Raw genomic sequence first — 21,097 nt, forward strand, 5'->3', positions numbered from 1 at the left:
TCTTCTTAAAGGAAAACTGGTGAACTCGGACCCTTCACTTTAAACTGTTTTGTTTCTTTGGAGAGAAATCTAATTCACAAATTCCAAAGGAGTGAGTTCATATCTAGTAATTTTAAAATACTACAGTCACTTCTGTATTTGCTTCTGTAAAGTACATGGTGGATGGCCTAGGAATCAGAGTAAAGATTGTTTCTGCTAGGGAAGAGTGCAATTAGTGGGTGTAGCTTTTCTGAATCTGGAACTCTGGAGGTGGTAATGTCTTTCTATCTGCTTCAAGGCTGGCCTCCTTTTAGGTTCTCCAGGAATATATTGTGCTGTACACCACATTCATGTCTTTCTCAAGTACTTAGTACTAGAGAAGTTAGTAACAAGTGTTATAGTCCTTTTTTGTCTTGCCCTCTGCAGTTACACTTTCTCTTTCCTGCTTGTCAGTGCTTTAACTACATAGTGTAAGAAAAATTATTTTATTTCTGGAATAAGACTATGCCTTTGGCTTCTGCTTTAAAAAAGACACTATTCTGCCCCTCTGAAGGGCAGAAAAAACTGAACAAGGAGATTTGCTTAAAGACTTGCAGGGAGTATGGACAAAGTGCATGCTGCTCAATAATGCTTTTTCAAATACTTCAGCTTGTCCTTGCGTGGGTCAATATTTCTTTCTAGTTAAATTTTATTTCCCTTGTGGTCACAAGGGAAGTATGCAACTGTGTGCTTTTTACTCTTGGTATAGGGTGATGGAGCAATCTGTTTTCACACATGCAGAGTTGAGCTCTTAATCCTTTTGTAAAATGCCAGGGGAGTTATGTTCAGAAAATCTGAGTCCCTTCCTTTGGCAGATAAGGGAAAGAGAAGGTACACTAGATACCTAAGCGTAATTCATTACAATCAAGAAACCCCACCCACAGCAGCAAAAGAGCGGCTCAGAAAACACCCCAACTTTTTCACGGTGAGTTATTGTTGATGTCAGTCAGGAGGGAGACACTGTGACAGGATATCCTCACCCCAGAGCCACCCTGCTCCAGTGTGAAGGCGAGCTCTGCCCTGCGCAGCACAGCAGCGAGGGAAGCGTGCCTTTCTCTTTCTCTGTGTGCGTGTGCTCGGCCCGTGGCAGCTGCAGTGGCTGTAGCTCGAGTTGTGTCCCGGGTAATCCCGACTCTTTCTCGAGGTGCTCCCGCAGCGCTGCCCCTCCCCTGGGGCTTGGGCAGAGCAAGCAGAGCCCGAGCTGCGGTGCCCGGGAGCGCTCCGGGGAGGGGGGAACCGGCTGCCGGCACAAGCAGCGCCCGGCAGCCTGTGCCCTGCCAAAGGCAGCAGAAACAGCTGCAGCCTGCTCCTCTGCCCACCTGCTGAAGTCAAACTTTCATGCGAAACTTTTTTGTGACCTTTCTCTTTCATCGTATTTAGATGGAATTAACCGAGTGATTCAAAAGCTGTTTGTCAGGAAGTGAAGGAGGTGGCAGAGAGCAACGTGATTGAGTAAGTTCTGTATCCTTGGAAAGAAGTGGGTAAAAATATGTCATGTCTGAAATGTCAACATGTCCACTGCCAACAGCACTGATGAAGTAGTCCAGAAAAAAAATAACATTAAATTCAGCGCAAGGCACAACCAACTGACTCCTCAAATATTGGGTAGGGAATGCTTATCCACTGTTGTAGAAAGTAATTGTGAGGTTATAGCATAACAACAACAACAAAAAACCCATAAATAATTGTGAAAAAAAGAAATATAAATGGGATCTATAGCATGTATGCTTCATTGTATCATACAGGATGCTGTTCTGTTTGAAATTGAAAAAAATGGAGACTTGCATCCAAGTTTTCCTTTGTGTGTCTTGAACAGCAGAGATAACCAGAGAGAAGTCAGAACAGTGTAACAGCTGCAGTCAGAGCTCTAGGAAGTGCTGAGTAAAGCGCTCTAGGGAACCCTACTTGAGCAGGGATATTGGACTAAATTACTTCCAGGGGTCCCTTCTACCCTTACCCATTCTGAAATTCTGTTAAGTGAGTGAAAAAATTCAGGACATTTAGAGGTGACATGCTAACCATACCTGCCTGTATAAAAGGGGATGGAAATAACGTGTAATCTTGCTCGAGAAGACAAGCATTAGCCAAATCAGTTCACAGCATGCTTGAAACTGTGGAAGTTGTGGAGTTTGCAATCCTGAATCTTCAAGAGCTGGTACCATTTTTTCCAGCTCTGTTTTTCTCCAATTTCATGTAATGTATTTCTGCAGTTCTCGCAGTTCAATATTTCCTCTAGAACTGCTGTTGAGGCAGTGGACTAGTCTTACTGTTTGCCTTGAGTTTATAAGGATTTGCTCTGGATTTGCTTTTAAAAGTAGTTCTGCAGGATTAGTAAAATGTTCAGGAAGCTTTTTTAAGAATTTAAGGGTATTTTTTTTTTATTACTCCCAAAATTCACAGTTACCACAAGCACTAATATAGCAGATCTTCACTGTTTTTCAGAATGCTCACATAATATTCCTGTGCAGAGCCTTCCTGCATTTTATGTGTACATCTCCTATCCAGCCTCCTTCCTTGAGCTCCTTTAGCTGTTGATACCCTGCTGATTTAGGTAAGAGCTGCAACTCTTAACTTGGAGAAGTGGGACTGTGTATTTCCTTGGCCTGCTTCTGGAAAGGCACAATTTGGTTCTCAGGCTGCTGAAAAAGTAGATGCCATGTGTGAATTCCTTGATTTCTGGGAGCTTCCTTCCCCTGGCTGACCACATCACATATAAGAACTGACAGGGAGTTGTACAAATATGTGGTCTGTCCAACTGGGAAAAAGGGAGTAGGAGATGTCCACATTAGAAATATTTGTTCAGCTGCTACTGGAGTAAGGCCAGTCAACGTTACTGTTTACAGTATGAAGTGTGCTGCAGTCCGTTTTTCTTCTAAAGATAACCAAATAAGATAAAGAATCCATTCTTTGGGACAGTTTTGTCTTTATTTGCTTGACTGCAATATAGTATTCCCTGTCATCCTGTACTGGCCTTGGCATTGTTTAGCCATACCTGATGGGAGCAAACTGTGACATAGCTGGGGACCAAAGAGACACCAAGCAGGCCATCCAAGCTGTGGAGCTCCCTTAGTGGCTGTCTAAGCACAGACACAGCAGCTTTGTGTAAACCCCCTGCAAATTTCAGTAGCTTAATCTCATCAGGGGTATCAGTGGACTGAATGGATTGTATGAAACTCTCCTACAACCGCTGCACACAGTGGGGCACTCGAAATACAGACAGCTCTTGGAGAGAAATGCACAAAATAGCAGTATGCCTATCAAAGGAAAAAGAAAAAAAGGCTTCTCCAGGGAGAAAGGTTTTGTACAAGAATGTCTCCTGAATGTCTTTTGAAAAGTTTCTTCTCCCTTCTGAATACCAAGAAACTTTATATGTGTTGGGAAGCATTTATTTACTTTAAGACAATGTTTCTCTTATATCTTATTATAAGGCCATTCTTGTCTTGAACACATCAAGGAGCTTTAACTATACCTTTAATGCCTTTACTATCTGAGGATAGCCTTGTCAGGGTTTTCCAGTTGTCAGAGAAGTAGAGTCATGCTTTGGCTTTTTCTGTTTTCTTCTCTTTCTTACCCTGATTGGTGCCTAGTGCTGGCAGATACCAACAGCCTCCATGCACAAGTCACAGTAGCTACAAAAGAACTAAATACATCTCATCACCTTTCATTTCTTCTTCTGAATCTGTATCATAAGGCTTATCATAGACAAAAGAGGGAAAAGAAACTCTTCTCACACTGTTCTTTTCCCCTATTTTCTTTATTTTTTTTGTGACTGTGGACACAAGGAGGAACAGACATTGTGAATAGCAGAATCAGACCTGAGGAGGCCTAGTCTTTGGTTTCACACCAAAGGCAACCTGATTAGAAAAGAGATTTTCCTTTTCTTAATGTGATTGCTTAGGTATGTCTTCCCTCCACAAATAATGAATTCTTACCCAGTTCTGCTTTGCTAACAGAGAGAAAATTTTCAGTAAGAAAATAGTAACTTGCTTATTTACTTGGAATTTTAGTACAGGTTACCAGTCGAAGTTCAGGGCTATATAGACATGTACAATTTCATTTTATCTGCTTAGCTGTGCTAAAATATGTTGTATTATCTAAATGGAACAGAGCAAACAGAAGAGACCAAGGCTGATAGCTGGATGTTCAGCAGAAAGCTGTAACTTCAGGCTGATTTTGTACTTCTTTTTCATGTTGCCTCTACCATCTAGTTGGCATTTCCCACTTGGTCACAGAAGACAGAGATTAGATCAGTATCAGAGCATGGAAACAGAAGTGCTAGAAGATCATGTGAGTAACCTCAGCACTTCGTGGCAAATCCTCTCAAATGTCACAAAGGAATTGAAGCACAGGTCAGCATTCTCCTCAACCCTCGCCACATTCCTCCACATCCACAGAGCTCCACACCATGGGAGTTGTGCCTGTGTGTTCAGGGTGGGTGCTGATTTCTGAGTCTATACATTTCCAGTGTGTCACATATTTGCTGAAGATAACTTTGTATGCATTGACAAATTTAACACCAGAAAAGAGGGATAAAGAGGACAGACAATTGGGGACACCCAGCAGGGTTCTCAGTGGTTTTCATGGACTACCTTTGTGACCTGGTGCCAAACATGATGGCCCAGGCAATAGCAACTTTTATTTCTGTAGTTCACTGAATGTGTGCAGCATTTTTTGGGATCACACTTCAGCACTGAAGTGAATTACTTGAGATAATTCTGTGGAGATCTCCATATGCTATTATAAATTCTGAGAACCTTCACACTGGGAGAGGACAACAAGCAAATGTTGTACTGAACTAACAAAAATAAATATTCAGTGGATGATTATTACCATTTTGGTCTTCTAATTGTCTTTATTAAAAGACAGAATCAGGAACAAAAAATTACAATTCTAATCCTCCTTGCTAATACTTCAGAATAGGAGGATATTAGTATGTTTTCCTACTTGTTAGATACATTAATAAACTATTCAGTCATTATATATCACTGCTTGTGAAAACTGTTACTGAGTAAAAGTTTAAGCAATAAAATAGTGAGGAATATCTCACTTCAGTAGTACTGACTGTATCAATTCCTACAGTGCTTTTTTATTCAGCTGACTTTAGTTACATCTACAATTGACACTGTTAATAAAAGGGGAAAGACCAGTTTCTCAAGACCATTCTGAGGAAGTGATACAAGGCATTATTAGATGTGTTTGAGGATGACTCAGTGATTCTTAAGTTACATCATGCTAAATAAATCATGCCAGAAGTTTGGCTACAATCACAAAACAACAGGATGGGGAAAGTAAGCCAGTTCTGGAGGCTGAAGTACAAGCACTAGTTTGAAGTGATCACGACAGTTCTGACTGTGTTTCACAGAGAAGCAAAGACTGATAAAAAGAGAGGCATGGGAGACTGGGGTGATAAAAGGAAGAAGGAATTGCAGCAGCCCAGCAGGAGTGTGTGACACAGGACATGCTGCAGAATAAGGATTACTGGTTTCATGGAATTACTTTTCTTCTAGCAATTTAAATTGCTGCACTCTTCAAACCTCCAGTTTATTCCATGGACATTCCCATCTTTCCCTGGTCCCTTACTCTGAAGCATCACTTGGTCCCCTGCAGTAAATTTCCTCTAGATCCTCCTGCTGCCTCTGAAGTCACCTGGACTGAGACATTTGTGTACAATGCTACTGACACTGACTGAAAGCTAATTATTACAGGCTCAGTGACTGCATGGGATCACCATTTCTGGATTCTGAACGTCAGTCACTTGCTGTTGAAATCTAAAACACTAGGAGCATAAAGCAAAATGTCTTTGGGGATTTCAGGAAAAAGAGCAGCCTATCAAGCAGAGACCAAGAGGAATTACCTAATTAGAGCTGTGCTGAAAAGTTCAATGAGTTACTCATGAACTTGTGTGAAATATATAGCACAAAGTTAACTGCGATTATCATGTGATGAGGGTTCGTTCTGTATAGCAGAAATATGTGGCACAAAGTACCTATAACCCCCTATGCCTTGTGGATACAGCAGCTTTGCTAAAGCAACAAATTAACTCAGCCTGTCTCTTCAGCAGACCCCATGTGCCCAGCCTCCCACAAGTTACAGTTCCATAAAGGAAACTCTGGAAACACCACCCTCTGCTTTCTGAGTGAACTGCCCTCTGCAGAGACTGGGGAGCTGAGCCGCTCACTGTTCCTGCCCAGAGATTATTTTGCTTTTCGAAAATGGATTTTATTTGGAAGAAAATTTACATAATGATAGGTAATTTACAGATAAAATGCAAGAGCTGCAACTTCAAGTCGCTGTGACACCACAGACCTTTTTCTTACCTCTCTTATATTAAAAATGTTATGAGAACATTTCTTCATGGGATACCCAAATTCTTGGGTAAAGGTAACAGAGCAGATGGTTAAATGGTAATTCACTTTGTTTTTCTTAAAAACACCAAGATATTTTAAGCATGGCAGTCAGCCACTGTAGAGAGGTAAAGTCAGCCAGGGAGGTGGGAAGTGACACTCCCTCACTAAGCAGAGAAGATAGGTCTTCCTCTCTTATTCTTCCCTCTACAATTTTGCATTGCCTGTCCCCTGGCACTTCTGATGAGGGGCTGCTCTGCCTGACTTATTCCTTCCCTCATCTCTACCCTATCCTTAACACTCCCAGGGTAAGGCTGGCAGCAGCTGTGGTACAATGAGGCCAAAGCAGGAGGCCCTGCACAGTGGCCCAGGGCTGGAGGGAGAGTGGGACTTGTGCTGCTGGAAGAGGGGTGTCCAGCCACCTCAGACAGACGTGTCCAGGTTCAGCCCAGCAGCCTGCAGGGCATCCTTGCTGCTGATAAACCCAGGACTTCAGTCTGGGGCTCAGTCACACCAGGCCACAAGGAGTAAGGGAGAGGGTAATGAGGCACACAGAGAAACTCAGAAGGCAGCTCTTGTCTGTCCCTCCACCTAAGTGATGCTGAAGGCCAGGAAACACAGTAATTACAAAGCCACTTAGAGAACATAATTAACTCCGGCTGGAGCTTTTCAACTCAACTTTTTAAAACCTTTCCCTCCTCATTAAGGGCATTAAGCAGTCACTTTTTCCTAGACCTCAGAGAGAACCATTTTCCTCATATTAACACAGTCTTTAAATGACCAAGAAATGTTCTTTTCTCCCCTTAGTTCTAAGAAATAACTTAGAGATCACGTACTGAGAAAATCAGTCTCACCAGGGAGGAATACAACTGGGAGATGAGTAACATCTGCTACGCATCAATTCTAAGTGTGTAAAAAGGTACACATTTGCTGAGGTGTGTTAAATGCAGAGAGCTCACAGAATGCTTTGAAATGGTTTGGGGAGCTTTCTGTTAAAAGCTGATACTGTGAAAGGGAGAATTGCTGTGGGAAAAAACATATTTGCTATTCTCTTTCTCTAGGAGACAGAAAAGGTAGAAGAATGCTTTTTCATCCTTTGTGACCAGCAGCTAATCAGCAGGTTAGAACAATAGGGAACATTAATAGCTTGTATGTGTTTTGCCAAATGCAATGCTATTTTTAGTATGAGTCTGCAGGCATGATTCAGCAGTTTCTTAGCCAGCAAGTAGTTCAGACCTATCTCAAGAGTATTTTAAGACTCGTGGTATCACATGTTTCTTAGTAATAATTTTCCTTTCTACCTTTATCTGTGATTATATAGTAATTCCATTAATGCATCACTCATTAGTAAGTATGGGAAAACGTTGGGCTATACAATATAGTGAGAACTCAGTCAAATGGATACAGCAATTGCTAAAGGTGTTGCTGCTGAATAGAATTATCTGTGGCACTCTTTAACAAACTTTAATTCTTGTGAGACAGTTAATTTGAATTAAAAATAGCTGAAATCCATGAAATATAACCATGGCAGGGTCAACTCTGAACCATATTAGTTTTACTAAATTTGCATGTAGGTAGGAGGGTTAGCAATCTTCTCAAGGCTACTACCAATTTGTATGTATTTTTAGGATTGGGGTTCTGGTTGCAGTTACTCATTTGGCATTGTCAAGAAAAAGATACAATGGTAAGAGGCCAGCTGTAAGACTAGAAATTTGAACTGACAGTGTGTGGACATGAGTAAAATGACAAAGGTAGGATTCAACTACCTTAAAATACAGGGTGTGTGTGAGAAGCTCTTGTTTAATCTGCATTCAGGTGTGTATCAGTCCTGTTCACTCTGTATAGGAGAAATACAGCTTCATGAACAGCAAGCAGTGTTCTTGCTGCCTTTGCCATAAGTATCATGATTAGAACTAAAAAAGGAAACAAAACTCACGTGATAGAAACTTGAGCAGTTTAAATCCCCTTTCTTTATTCACACTGAATGCTGCACAGGTCCCTCTCCCTACTGTCCTCAGTGGGTAGCTGGCTCCTAGCATGTGAAGGACCTTCCCTGGGAAGAATCCTGGTTTGGTGGTGTACTGTGGGAAAACACTTTGTCCTTCTTCCAACAGTAGCCTGCTTGTTCCCTAACTCAGCTTTTGTGGTTCCCTCACAATTTTCAGGCAGAAAATAGGGTAAAACACATCTGATGCCCCTTGGCATGTTCACCCCATTCCTTGCATGGAGAGGAAAAGAGCCTGTGTGGGCAATTCCAGTATCTGTGAAATCAAACATGTTCCTCTGGAAAAAAACTTCATGGTATTTCCTTTGCAGGGAGGAGCTGGGAATGAGAGGTGTAAAGAATCTGACTCGATAGTGCAGTGCTCACTGAAGAAGTGAAAAATAATCAGCACAGTTCTCAGTGGAGGGACTTATTCCTGTTGTTCATGTGGGAGTCAGGCACCAAAATGCCATTGCAGCTTCAGTCCGTGATCTAGAAGTGTCCATTAGTCAATGGAACTAGATATTAATTCAGTGACTGAGCTGGGGGAAAAGAGACTTTTGGGTAGGTTAAAAACATCCCAAACATGTAGGTCTCACTCAGCCTCAAGTGCTTGGATGTTCTTGGCAAAACAACAAAAAATTAACAACGAAAGAACGTGCACTCCAAAATATATTTTGGGAAAGACAAAATACTGAGCCTTATACAAAGTTATCTCTAAACAAAGTAACTTTGCAAAGTAGAACATTAAAATGTTACAAAATGTTAGATCCCAAACAACTTACTTGCTTGTTTTTCTTTATTTACAGTGAAGAGGAAAATCTGTGTATTTTATTTGAAGCTGTTCTGTGATTAAAACCAAATTTACAACAAAACTTCCTTACTGCAATAGCCCCAGCCCACTCATTTGTATTTTAGAGGGGTAAAAGGTTTATGAAAATGAAATGGAAAAAATGTTATGTCACATCAAGGCACCAAAATAGCATCAAGCCAAGAAATTAGCAAAATAAAACTCTTCCAAGAACCCATAAGTTGTTCTTTGGTAAAGGTAACAAGAAAATGGCTGTTGAAGGTTTGGGGGCTCCCATGTTCCCTCAGCTGTTCATGAACAAAATTAAAAACTTCAGCAGTGAAATACAAATGTGGGACATATCATGTGAGTTTTCTGTATTTCTGACAAATCAGGGCTCTTTAGATGATGAGGTGAATAAATCCACCTTATCAGGCAATAAGTGGTATGTGTGGGAAGTCTTTTGGAGAAGGTATGTTAAAAGAATCCTGTAGTAGCTGGGTACCAGAATGAAAGCCAACCTCTGACTACAGGCTTAGCTCAGTATGAATTAGTTACTTACAATGAAAGCTTTTTTTCCCCTGGATTCCCACAGAGTTAACAGTTCTGTAAGCAAGTAAAGCCAAATGAAAATATGAAAGCTGTGCAGACCTCTGGCCTTGTCAGCCACTATGTAAGGCAAAGTTCAGCTCACTGCTCTCCATCGCTGACATTCTTGGCAGGCAGGACAAAGCTCTCCTCCTACCACTGCTGGAGCCTTGCCACAGCTGTGCTGAACATCTCCCTGCTTTAGGCTCTGAGAAGCTGATGGAGGATGTTTGACATTGTACCTGTATCTTTTTTTAATAGGGAAAAAACTGCAACTGTGCTCTTGAAACTGCTGTGTTTGTTCCTTGAGAATTTTTTTAAGCATGGAAATTAGGTTGGAAACTTCAAACACTACAAGCAGATCCTTCTTTCAGACAGAAATACTGGTAAAGGTAATTATTTTACAGTATCTTGCAGCTGTTTCAGATTATTTTAGCAAAGTTGTTCATGAAATTCCTAGGTGGTGACAGCCTTTTTATCTCCTTGTAAGAAAATCCCTTACCAACACACACTGCTTCTGGATGGAGATGTGCCTTGCTTTTACTTGCTTTAGCTTTATTCTTCTGTGTGAAACATCCTGTTACTCAAACTGTTACATGCCAGTGGTTCTGGCTGCCTGGAAAATCAAGCACCCTTTGGTGTAAGCACTGAAATCACTTCACTTGGATGTGATGTAAACACATTAAACAGTGTTTAATAAAAATGAGGAAAAATCTGTACAGGATCTTCCAGCATTTCAAAGGTAAAAAAAAAAATGCCTTTACCACTCGACTTCATTTTTGGATTCTAAAAATGTTTATTATTAGAATGAGAAGGATATAAACTTAAAGGTTGAATGCCACAAATGTGATGTCTATTGCTTTGAGGTCTAATTCTTTATTTTTTTCAAGTAAACTTTAAACATTAATTTTAAATTTAAATATTAATTTATAATAATTTAAGTAATTTAATGAATAATTTATTTAAATATAAAGATTAATTTATAATAAAATTTAAAATTAAATATTGCATCAAGCACTTTACACACATTCCCTGCATGGACCTTTAGTAATGAGAAGGAACTAAAATTCTTGCTTGTCTTACTGGTAACGTATATCAGAATCACAATTACAGCTGATCACAGAGTAACTGTCCACTTTTCTGACTGCAGACTACAAGTTCTTCTCACAGGGTCAGGAAATGTATGTTTTCTACTGTCAGACAGGTTTATTACTATAATACATATTTTGATTTGCATTGAATATCACAAACCTGAATTTTGATTATCCAGTAACAAAACTGCTCTTGCAGAACACAACAATGTATAACCTTAAGTAGGAAGCAATTTGTTGCTTTGAGGTAAAATAGTTATAATCTGCTTGCTAGGATTTTAAAATTTTTTGCAAATTCAAGTTTCTTTTCTAAGTTAGGCTTCACACACAAGGAATGATAGGAAACAATCACTAGAATGATTTAAGCTTTGTGGCACTCCAACTCAAATAATGAGTTCTCCCTTTGCCAGTAACAATGCTCTTTATTGGCTCTGTTTCCTGAGTTAAACAAAAGCCAGGAAAACTGCACAGTTTAAGTTGAGAGACTGCTAGTGAAAAATCTAAGTTTTCCAAACAGTCTGGGTCTGTTGACTGGCTGAGGTGTAGGAGTGGACACAAGAAAAATTTTCTGCAATAACCAGCACTGTAAAAAAGGTCTCATGTTTTGAGCACAGATTACTGTTGTTCATCACCCTTTGCAGAAAAACAACAGAAAATTGTTGGATTCTGGTAACTTCTACCTGAAAATTACTGACAAGGTAGAAATTTCAGCTGTCCTGCCCTCAAACAGAGTGAATACAAAGGCTCTCTGTGCACTGGGAGTCAGCCACCTTTAAAGGTTTCTTTGAAATTCAGACCTGCTGGACATCTTCAGCTTGATATCCAAGCTTGAGCTTTTCCCTCCCTTGGACTTTGACAAAAGTAGTAGCACTTTTAAAGGGGTTTGTTAAAAAATGTCTCAGAGCTCCTGTGCATGCCATCCCCACTTTCCCCTCCATCCTCCCTGGCACATTGCATCTCTAAACACAGTGTGACATAGGCTCAGTTCTTGGGCCACAGTCCTGTCATAGTGTATCTATAACTGGAAAATGTTCAGCTAATTTTGAAGGAAAATCAGTAGTCTTGATTATATTTTGTTAGGCTTTGGATACTAATTTACTGACAAAATAGTGGAAATTTTTCCTTGAAGAGAGATGCAGGGTACAGTAGGACATTTCTATGCACATTGGAAAGATGTGGTTATGAGGTCAGCAATGTAAAACACCATCTGCAGTCTACCAGGACTGTGCTTAATTTACACAATAAACTTCACCTCAGCCATTAAATAAATGTCTTCCATGCAGCCCCTGATAAGAAAATAGTGCTGGAGAGCAGATTCACCTGCTTTTTCCAAGGTTGTGGTGCATTAGCCACTGAACAGCCTGCTGCAGTGCCTATCCAGCATCAGGAGGGCTTACTGTGCCTTCTAATATGGGCATCTGTCAACTCCAAAACATTAATTCTGTATGAACCAGAAAATTCATGTGGTGCCCTTTACCTCAGGGTCACATGTTAGAATATTGCTGTTCTTTCTGTGTTTAGAAAGAAAGACTCTTGTTTTTCAACACACATATCGCAAATGTAATGCTGATACTTGTAATTTCATTCAGAGTTTCATTTCCTTGAAGTCCTTCTCTTTCCCCTGTCCTTGGCAAAACAGAAATGCAATTAGGAACTTAAATCGCTGTCCATTGGCTATCTATGGAAAGTTGGCAAATTCCTCACATGATCTCTATTTTTGTCCTTGAAAAGAGCTAATGCACTCTTTCACCTTGCATGTGGTCTAGAATGAACCCCTACCTCTTGTTTGCACTGTTTCAGAGAAGTCACTTTTTGCCCTAAGAGAGGCTTAAAATCAAACCAGACCAACTCAAAAGGGAAGCTTTAATGAGGGAATATTTAATGAGTCATAAATATGTGCATGGTATTAGTTTCAAGTAACTTCACATTCTAGGATAAGAAGGGATTCTCAAATGAAATTTTGATTAAAAATTGGTTTTGTAGAAATAGTATTTTGGGCCAAAAGTCATTTTTACATGATGCAGACACTTGCCAGAAAGGCAGGGATGGCAGGCAGCAGCTGTGGAATGGCTACGTAAGAGGCTCTGAGCAATAAAATGTTGCAAAGATCTCTCTTCAGACACCTTGACAGGTGAGTGGTGTAAAATGAACGGGACAAAATCCAGTGAGGTATGCAAAATCCTATTCTGTCTGCATACAGAACTGCAGGAATAAATTTGCTTACCTGTCATCTGCTAAAGTTAGGCATTTTCTCTGCCTTTTGGTGAATGAAAGTTATTTTTCGCTCAATTTATTTTACTACAGCATCAGAAATGCATTTTTTTTGTAACTCTCGAAAATACTTTTGCCTCTGCAAACAGGGAATGTGGGTTTCTGTGAAGAGTTTGGTGGTTCTCTCTGGTGAAGACTTACATGTTCAAAGGAAAATGGGTTATGCTAGATCAGCTTATGCACTTTAGTACCAAAACCACAGTATGTGCACCATGCATAATAGTGCAACCTCATCTAAGCATACAGGTACCATCAAACTCTACAAGTGCAAAAAATTTTGATGATTTAGAAGGGAAGTTTCTTCAAAAAGGAAACCTTTGGTGTAAATAGCCTATTTTAATAGATCAAAACCTGAGTTTAGTGCGTTCTGATTCTAGCAATAAGCATGCTCTATAATTTGCCCCTGGGAGCAAGCAAATTCATTGTGCTCATGACATGTAAAAATATACAAAAATAATACTTCTGAGGTTTCACATCCTTTCACAGTGTAATCAGAAGACCCAGGAGTAGATGTCTGAGCAATGATAGGAGTACAGTGGAGTCATATGTTTCCCATGGAAATCATTTGTGACTTCCCTCTCTTTACTGCCACACATCTTCAAAGCACAAAACCAGCTTGTATTTTAAGCAAAACAATTATTTGCTTTACATCAAAGTTTTATGTAGCTCTTAATTCAAACTGGATTTCAAAGGAGTGAAGTTAACGGAGGTCTCTGTAACACATGGGTGGTGATGTGTCTTCCGCTCCTGGTACACTTTCTATTGATAGATCTTGACATACTTTACAAACATTAATAATTCAGCTGCTTGCCAGAAAGAAAATATGGTTTGCTGTTTCAAAAGAAGAATGATTGCCAATTCCTTCTTCTTTTGTGGAGAGTTGTAAAAGCAGTCGTCTTTACACCTTAACAGCTGTGTAATTGCAGTATGATTGTGGTCTGATGTATCTCCATTTCAGCTGAAGTGTCTGGGTGATCTAATCCTGTGTTTTATAATTTTGCCTCTCAGGACCCTTTTTGCAGTTTGTATTGTTCCTCTGGGTCAGAGTTTTGAAACAACAGGCCTGTTGTCTTTTATTTAATGGACTAAACTATCCAAACAGGTTGTTTGCCATCCCCCTTGATACAACTAGAATATTTGGAAAATTAATTAAAAGCAGAAATAGGATTTTTTATAAAAAAAATAATATTTTTACTCTGACTCTATCAACAGAGACAACTGTTGAACATAAATAACCCAAATTTTTTGATCCAAGTTAGCCAATTTACTTCTTCCTCAAAAGGATAGTTCAGTGTTAATTAGTGTAAAAAATGGGAACTGTAATATTATTTTATTTGTGCTGATTGGATCATAGAACAGCTTGAAACTTTGTCAGGGATCATTTGGTGTAACTGTGTACAGTTTGTCACCCTGGTGACAGTGGCCCTCCTGTACTGTGGGACTCAGTTCTGTCCATGAAATTGCTGTTTCTGCACAGTATTTGCAGAATGCTGGTTGTGAACATTTCACTTTTGAAATTTATGCTCAGTCCAAAACTCATATGAAATGACTGTTTCTGTCCTCTGGAAAGGTTAAAATGGCTTCACTTCTATAATGAATTTACAATAAACTTCCCATTTGAGCTATTATGTCTGTAGTTCCTTCAAGAAGCTGGGTGCCTCCCTAGGACGAGAGGTGAGTGCTGTTGGTTTTCAGTGTTACATTTCCCTCACAGCCCTTTATAAAGGGCTTTTTAGACTTGATGGTTTTTATATGGAATTAGGCTCTGATTATGTCCAAGAACAAAACTAAGGCAAAAATTGTTTTCTATTATACTCCAGTGCCTTGTGGTCAGGAGCTGAGGCAGCAGAAATATTTTGCTTTCCAGGCTGCTGTTGCACCAGTGACAGCCAGATCAGGGATGTCAGCTCTTGCAGATAAATAACTGTGTCTTCCTGCTTGTGTGACTGACATGGGCAAAGGGACAGGGAATCCTCTCTCCTCAGCCCAAAACCTTCATCTCAGGTAAAATCCCAGTCAGGACCAACAAATAAATATTTCTTTTTAGCATCTACTTCTTTGTAATTCAGTTCTGTTAACATTTCTATTTCATAATTTTACTTTAAACCTCAATGTTATCTTTTTCTACTTACAGACTCTTGATTCTTTAGCAAGATGCATTTCTTTCCAGGGCAAAAGAGGTGTTAGGGAAGAGAAATAAAAGTGGAGTCTCTAAGAAGTCCAGTTGAAAGAGTGTGCTTTCTTCTTCTGTCTTCAATTGCCTTAGACATCTCTGCCTGCCTTCAGACTGACCTGTTTGTTCAGGGTGAGAGACTTGCTGGAGTCAAATCCAAGGGGAATAACATATATTCCATTAACCCCATTGTATATTCCAGTTCTCCCACTTCTCACTCCTCAGCAGCTCTCTCTGAGGGCTAATTTCCATAGTAAGGGACAGAAAAACTTGAAAATTTAAATTGTTTCTAGCAACTAGAACCTAGTGAAAGTCATAATTTCTTTATTCTCCTTCAGTGGTGGATGGGGTGAATTTGCACGTTCTGCATTTTTTTGTTGTTTGTTTTTTGTTGTTTTGTTTTATTTGTTGGGGTTTTTTTTGAGTTTTTTTGCTCCTTCACAATGGATTTTGGATCAGGCTGGCTACGTGGTGTTGCTGAGGACAAGAGAGCTGCCTCCACACCCAGCCCTATGAAATACATGTGGTCCCATGAAGGAAGCCAGCTCTGGGGAGCTGGAGGAAGGAAATACTTTTCCTGTTTTGTATTAGCCCCAGACACTCTAAAGCTACTTTTGTGATTAATTTAGCCAAATGCAGTTTGAGAGATGTATATGTTGTTAATCTCTGAATGTCTTTCCTCTCTGGAATTCAAACATGCTATAAGATCCTTGGTATGGGTGCATTTTTTAAATAAAAAAGGTGTATTTTCTTCTTAGTCATACAGTTATCAGAGATCACAAATTGAAGATAAAAACACTCAGTAAAAGGCCCACTTCATGCTTTCTTTCAGTTATTTTTGAGTGGGGTTTTTTTTCAAAAAGTAGATTTTATCCTGGCCAAAAGTTGCCTTTATAGACAGCTTCTGCAGGATGAGGCCACATGGCACAAGGTGTACTTTGTAGGAATAAAACTACTAAGGATTGTCTATGTTTCTTGTTATGGCAGTTTCTGTGGATCCAGAGGCCTTTGTGGGAATATATTCCACTTAAATAACAGAACAATCCTTTACTTTATCTACTGTGTAATCCATTGTTTAGCAGAAGAATTAAATAAGGGAGGTAAGAAAAATTAATGGAAAAACTGGGAAAAAAAATCCACGTTAAAATGGGACAGGGGAGCACTAAAATGAAGACTGTGTATTACTCAATAGTTGTTTTGTTTTTTGTGGTTAGTCAAACTGTCCTTTCCCTGCACAAGTAAGGATTGCTAAGCATGAAAGATCCTCTTTTGTAAGCAATCCAAGCCACAGCTTATGTGCTGTGTCAGCTTTCTCACCACTTTAGGTACTGCGAGAACTGCTGTGACTTGTGACTGGTTCAATGACCACGAGTAATGGTTAAGGAATAAAAATGACCCTCAAATCATATGACTTTGATCTGGATGAATATGTTCTTAGAATTAAGGCAAAGTTTGGCATGTTTTTCACCTTTCATTTACTAAAAGACAAGATATTTCATGTGGCAGAATATGAATTTAAAAACCATGTGTAAGAAATTAAAATCTAGAAAAGATTACACCAAACTGCTTTGGCATACTGTCCGGAGCAACATTATTGTCCCATGCAAGGTCAGCATTCTCAGTAGTGTAAGTAGTTTTGGATCATGATTTTAGCTTTAGTCTTTGGGATATATGGCCTCAAAACTGTCTGATTTCACATGAAATTTGAATCTAGCACTATTTATCTACTATGTAAGTTTGTGATTATAAATTTGGATTGTTTTAGTTTCTCCAGAAGTGAAAACCTTATGTATTTAAACATCACCAGTGTGCTTTGAGGCATTGCTGCTCATTCAAGCACTGCTGCCTCCAGCTGGATATGCAGTAAGAGGCCTTTGGCACCCAGTACAAAGGAGTACTCACATTTAGATTTCCCTAATCCTTTACATAAATACAGAACAGCTTTTTTTCTCATCTTTTTTTAAAAGGCTATAAGTTTAAAAGCTTTTCAGCCATAGGATACCTGGAACAAGTTTCTCAGCAGGATCCTTAATTCTCCAGCAGAGAATCCCCAGATTGTGCAGTAATGCCGGTAGTTACCCAAAATATCCCAAGAAACAAGTCCTTACTAACTCCCTGACACAGACTAAGGCTTTTCAAGGGGTTGGGCTTTTCTTCCCAATTGTTCATAGTTTATGATTCATAAATTCCTTGACTGCTGAAATATTGCAGTGACACCTTGTGCCAGATTCCCTAAGGATGCAGAAAGTTTATATCAAATTACACATGATTTCAGTGCCATGAAGCAGGAGTCCCTATCCTTTTGGTGGCAGCCTCACTTTCAGGTCTGTGGGTGTGTGATATCATTTTTCTCTTAGAATGAAATGGTTTGAGCTTCCCTCAGGGGTTGTAAAGGCTGCCTTTACAAGCCTTAGCTCCTTGTCAGGAGCTCCTGCAGTAGATAACAGCTCCTGCTGTGTCAGGTAATGTGTGTGGTACTTGGAGCCCGGGGACATGAAGTAACTTATTCTGTCATGATTCTGAGAAAGGCTTCATTCCATATGCTTGGAGATAGAGAAGTATTTTTATCATGGAAAATGTGAAAAAGCATCTATAGATATGCATTGGTATTCCAAAGCCATAAATTCTTCTAAGCCAACTCAACCTTAGCAAATACAAAGTACAAATATAACTACGTGCCTGATTACCTTCAATTGTTGCTTTGTGCTACAGGCATGAACCGAGCAAGATCAAGCCACTGTTTGCTCAGCTGAGGCTTTTGCTCATCAGAAAGGTCCTCTCTGCCCAGCTTCTCCATCTGGTTGACATCATGGGCTTCAGCAGTGTTTGTTTGTAGTCTTGAATGTGGCTGTAGGCACAGGCAGCTGAGCTGCTGTCCAGTTAGCTTTCCTTTTGGTAGATGTAGGAGCTCAGGTCTTTGGGGAGATAAATAATGTCATCCAATTTTACAGCAGTAACATGTGCTTCATCTTTTGGAGCCCCTTCACCTTTTGTGGTGCTGGAAAACCAGAAGCTTGTTGGGAACCTGTGGTGCCTACCTCCTTGATATGAAATTTCTGATTCCTCTCCAGCCCTCATTTCCAATCTCTGAAAGGATCCAGAAGTCTCTGAGTTTTGCAAATGTGTATGTAAGTAATACCTAATTGTCCCAGTTAATTGAATTAGACTAACTTTGTGCTTGAACTCATGTGGAAGACTGGGTCTTCTAGTTGGTAACTTTAATCCTGTTAAAGTTCTGAATAGAATGAGACTGAGAAAAATCCAGATCTTATTTGGTCTAGTAGAAGTCAGTGCGCTAGAAGTGCATCTGGTATTTTAGGAACAGCTTCTCTGGCAAAGTGAGCTCCGACTGGATTTGGTTAATTAAGTGTTCCTTGGTCTGCTGCTCTACCTTCCCTGCACATACAGCTCTATGTAGGTACATGTATGTCAGGGCTTGATTTGGGGGGAAATACTTATTTAATGCACTAAACTACCATTACTGCAAGCTAACTTTGATCAGCTTTGTTTCTTTTTATCCTTTTAAGTAGTACTGTCTGCCCTAGTGTTCTAGAAAAACTAAACTAAGGAAATAAGAAATCTGTGTACATCATCTGGTTCTGATTACCTTCTTTATTTTCTCAATAACAGTGGAACTTATTCAACAAATCAGTGTACAGTCCACAAATGTGGTATTAAAGGGACATGCTTTGGACTTGGCTGCCACCAGCTCAGTGGTTTCTGAGCATGTTGATGCATTGCAGAGAGTTCCTGATTTCTCTGCCTACCACCCAGCTGGGAGATGATATTTCTTAAACTACAGACAGAGCAAAATATCGAAGGGAGTACATTCTTTGCTGTGGGACATCACCCTGTATTGTATTTATGGGGTGCTCAAAGGATCATTTTACATTACTTATGATTTCTGCAGAAAAAACCTCAGAAGTAATTGGCTCAAGTATTATAGGAATATAATTTAATTACAGGCATGAAATTTAATGTAAATAAATAGCAGACAGTTTTCTAGTAACTTATTTTGGGTAAGATGATTATAAAAGTAGATAAATTAAAAAACCAAATAGTCCCAAAAATTGCATTTCCTCTTTCAAAGTAGCCAGTTGCTTTCAGAGGGCAACAATATACACCATTGAAAGAGTTTAATGGAACAAGGAGTTAGAAAAATCTGTCCAGGCAGTCATATCTGTCATCACAAGAGTCATACTTGAGAAAGTAAGAAATTCTTGTCTTGTTTAATAGAATGTACCATTGGCATGCCAAATTCCTTTAAAGAGGTTCAGCACATGTCTACAATGTGTTCTACCTTTCCATCTGTTCATTCCCTCTAGTTGAGGACAGCCCTGGGATTATTACATTATACATAGTATTACATTAGTGATGGGTGCTGTGTTTCCTTCCCAGCCATTCTGGGGGCTCCAGCCACTCCTGCAGAGCTTCCCTGAGCTGTCAGGTGGGGCTTGCCCTGTGTCTCTGAAGAGAATATTCTGTAAATCCCAGCAGCCGCTCACACAGCTGGGGGATGTGTCAGTGCAGGAGGTGCACTAACAGAACAAGCACAGACCCACTTGCCAGGCTACTGCTGCACTGTTTCCCCTTGCTTAAAGAGCAGAAGTGTAACAGGACTGTGTCCTCTGGAAACTGGAGGCTGAAGGTAGATTTAATGTCAAGAAAACCTTTGAGAGTATTTAACTCCTACTTCTTTTATTTCTAACTATTACACACAAGTGTGGTGTGCCTTCCACCCCTTACTTCCAGATACAGTTGTAGCAAAAGAGTACATAAAAAATGAAATTCGTTAATTTCTAATAGTCTACAAACATTTGAAGGATGCTGTGAACTTTCCAAACTATTTTTTGAGGTTACTCATTACTTCAATCAATTAATGTTTGTTTAAATGCAAACACAGCTGTTTTGTAGGGTTATTTGGTTTTTACCCCCTGCACGAGGGACTTACAAACTGAGCAAATGAAACACTCTGGGTTAACAAACCCTATTTATCCAAAGCCCATAATCTCAAATGACAAATACTATTGCTCTTGGAATTGGGGGCATGAGAGTGGATGGGAGATTGGCCTAGGTTTTGGTTGTTTTTTTTCTGACATTGTTGCCTTTTGGTTTGTAATCCTTAAAGCCATAAAATTCATAAATCTGAGCCTCCAGTAGAGGCTTTTAAGATGGATTTTGTCTCCATCAGTGTGCCAAGAAAAGAGACAAATATATTTGCAGTGTCCCCCCTGTGCCATGTCTGGAATATATATTTTGCCATACCGGCCCCAACAAACCTGGTGCTGACTCTCATCTCTGCTTGTTCCAGTGAACACACACAGCTCCCCCTTTATCCCTTTGATGTTTGTGCTCTATTTAAACAGCAGACACCCCCTGTATTACAAGACAGGCTTTACCTAGCCAAAAGAAGCAATGATAACCTTTTTCCCTCTATAAACTTGGACCAGCCTAATATTTGCCGGTGCCTTTCAACCCCTCTGATCTGCAATAAGCACATTGTAGCCCTATTTCACTATTGTTTTACAGAAAATAGCCCCAGAAATACCCCCTGTTTTGAATCTCTCTCAGTAACACCTTCCTAGAGGGCACTTCAGCATTTCTGAACTATTCATTTTTCCAGATTTCTGATACTCTAGTTTTTCTTCCCTTAAACCGATATTTATTTCATTTACACTAATTTTCCTCTATGAACATGAAAACCTAACCTCTTTGTGGACAAGCAGTAAATACAGGATTAGCAAACTTGCACAATGGCTTGCTTCACATTTCATTCTTTGCAGTGTGATCTCAGTAATGAATAGTCAAGTTGAATTTGGAAAATGAATACAGGATAAA

General features: G+C 39.7%; 1 long non-coding RNA gene across 1 annotated transcript in view; it reads left to right on the forward strand.

The window, feature by feature from the left end:
* The first annotated feature begins 586 nt into the window (after positions 1–586).
* The window catches only part of LOC131579781 (uncharacterized), a 41,174-nt gene continuing 20,663 nt past the window's right edge, over positions 587–21,097 (forward strand). The window contains exons 1-3 of the long non-coding RNA XR_009277772.1: positions 587–943; positions 1,399–1,470; positions 2,461–2,569. This is a non-coding gene — a long non-coding RNA (uncharacterized LOC131579781). The remainder of the gene's footprint in view (positions 944–1,398; positions 1,471–2,460; positions 2,570–21,097) is intronic.

The sequence above is a fragment of the Poecile atricapillus genome, chromosome 5 (genome assembly GCF_030490865.1).
Source record: "Poecile atricapillus isolate bPoeAtr1 chromosome 5, bPoeAtr1.hap1, whole genome shotgun sequence".
Taxonomy (NCBI): Eukaryota; Metazoa; Chordata; class Aves; order Passeriformes; family Paridae; genus Poecile; species Poecile atricapillus.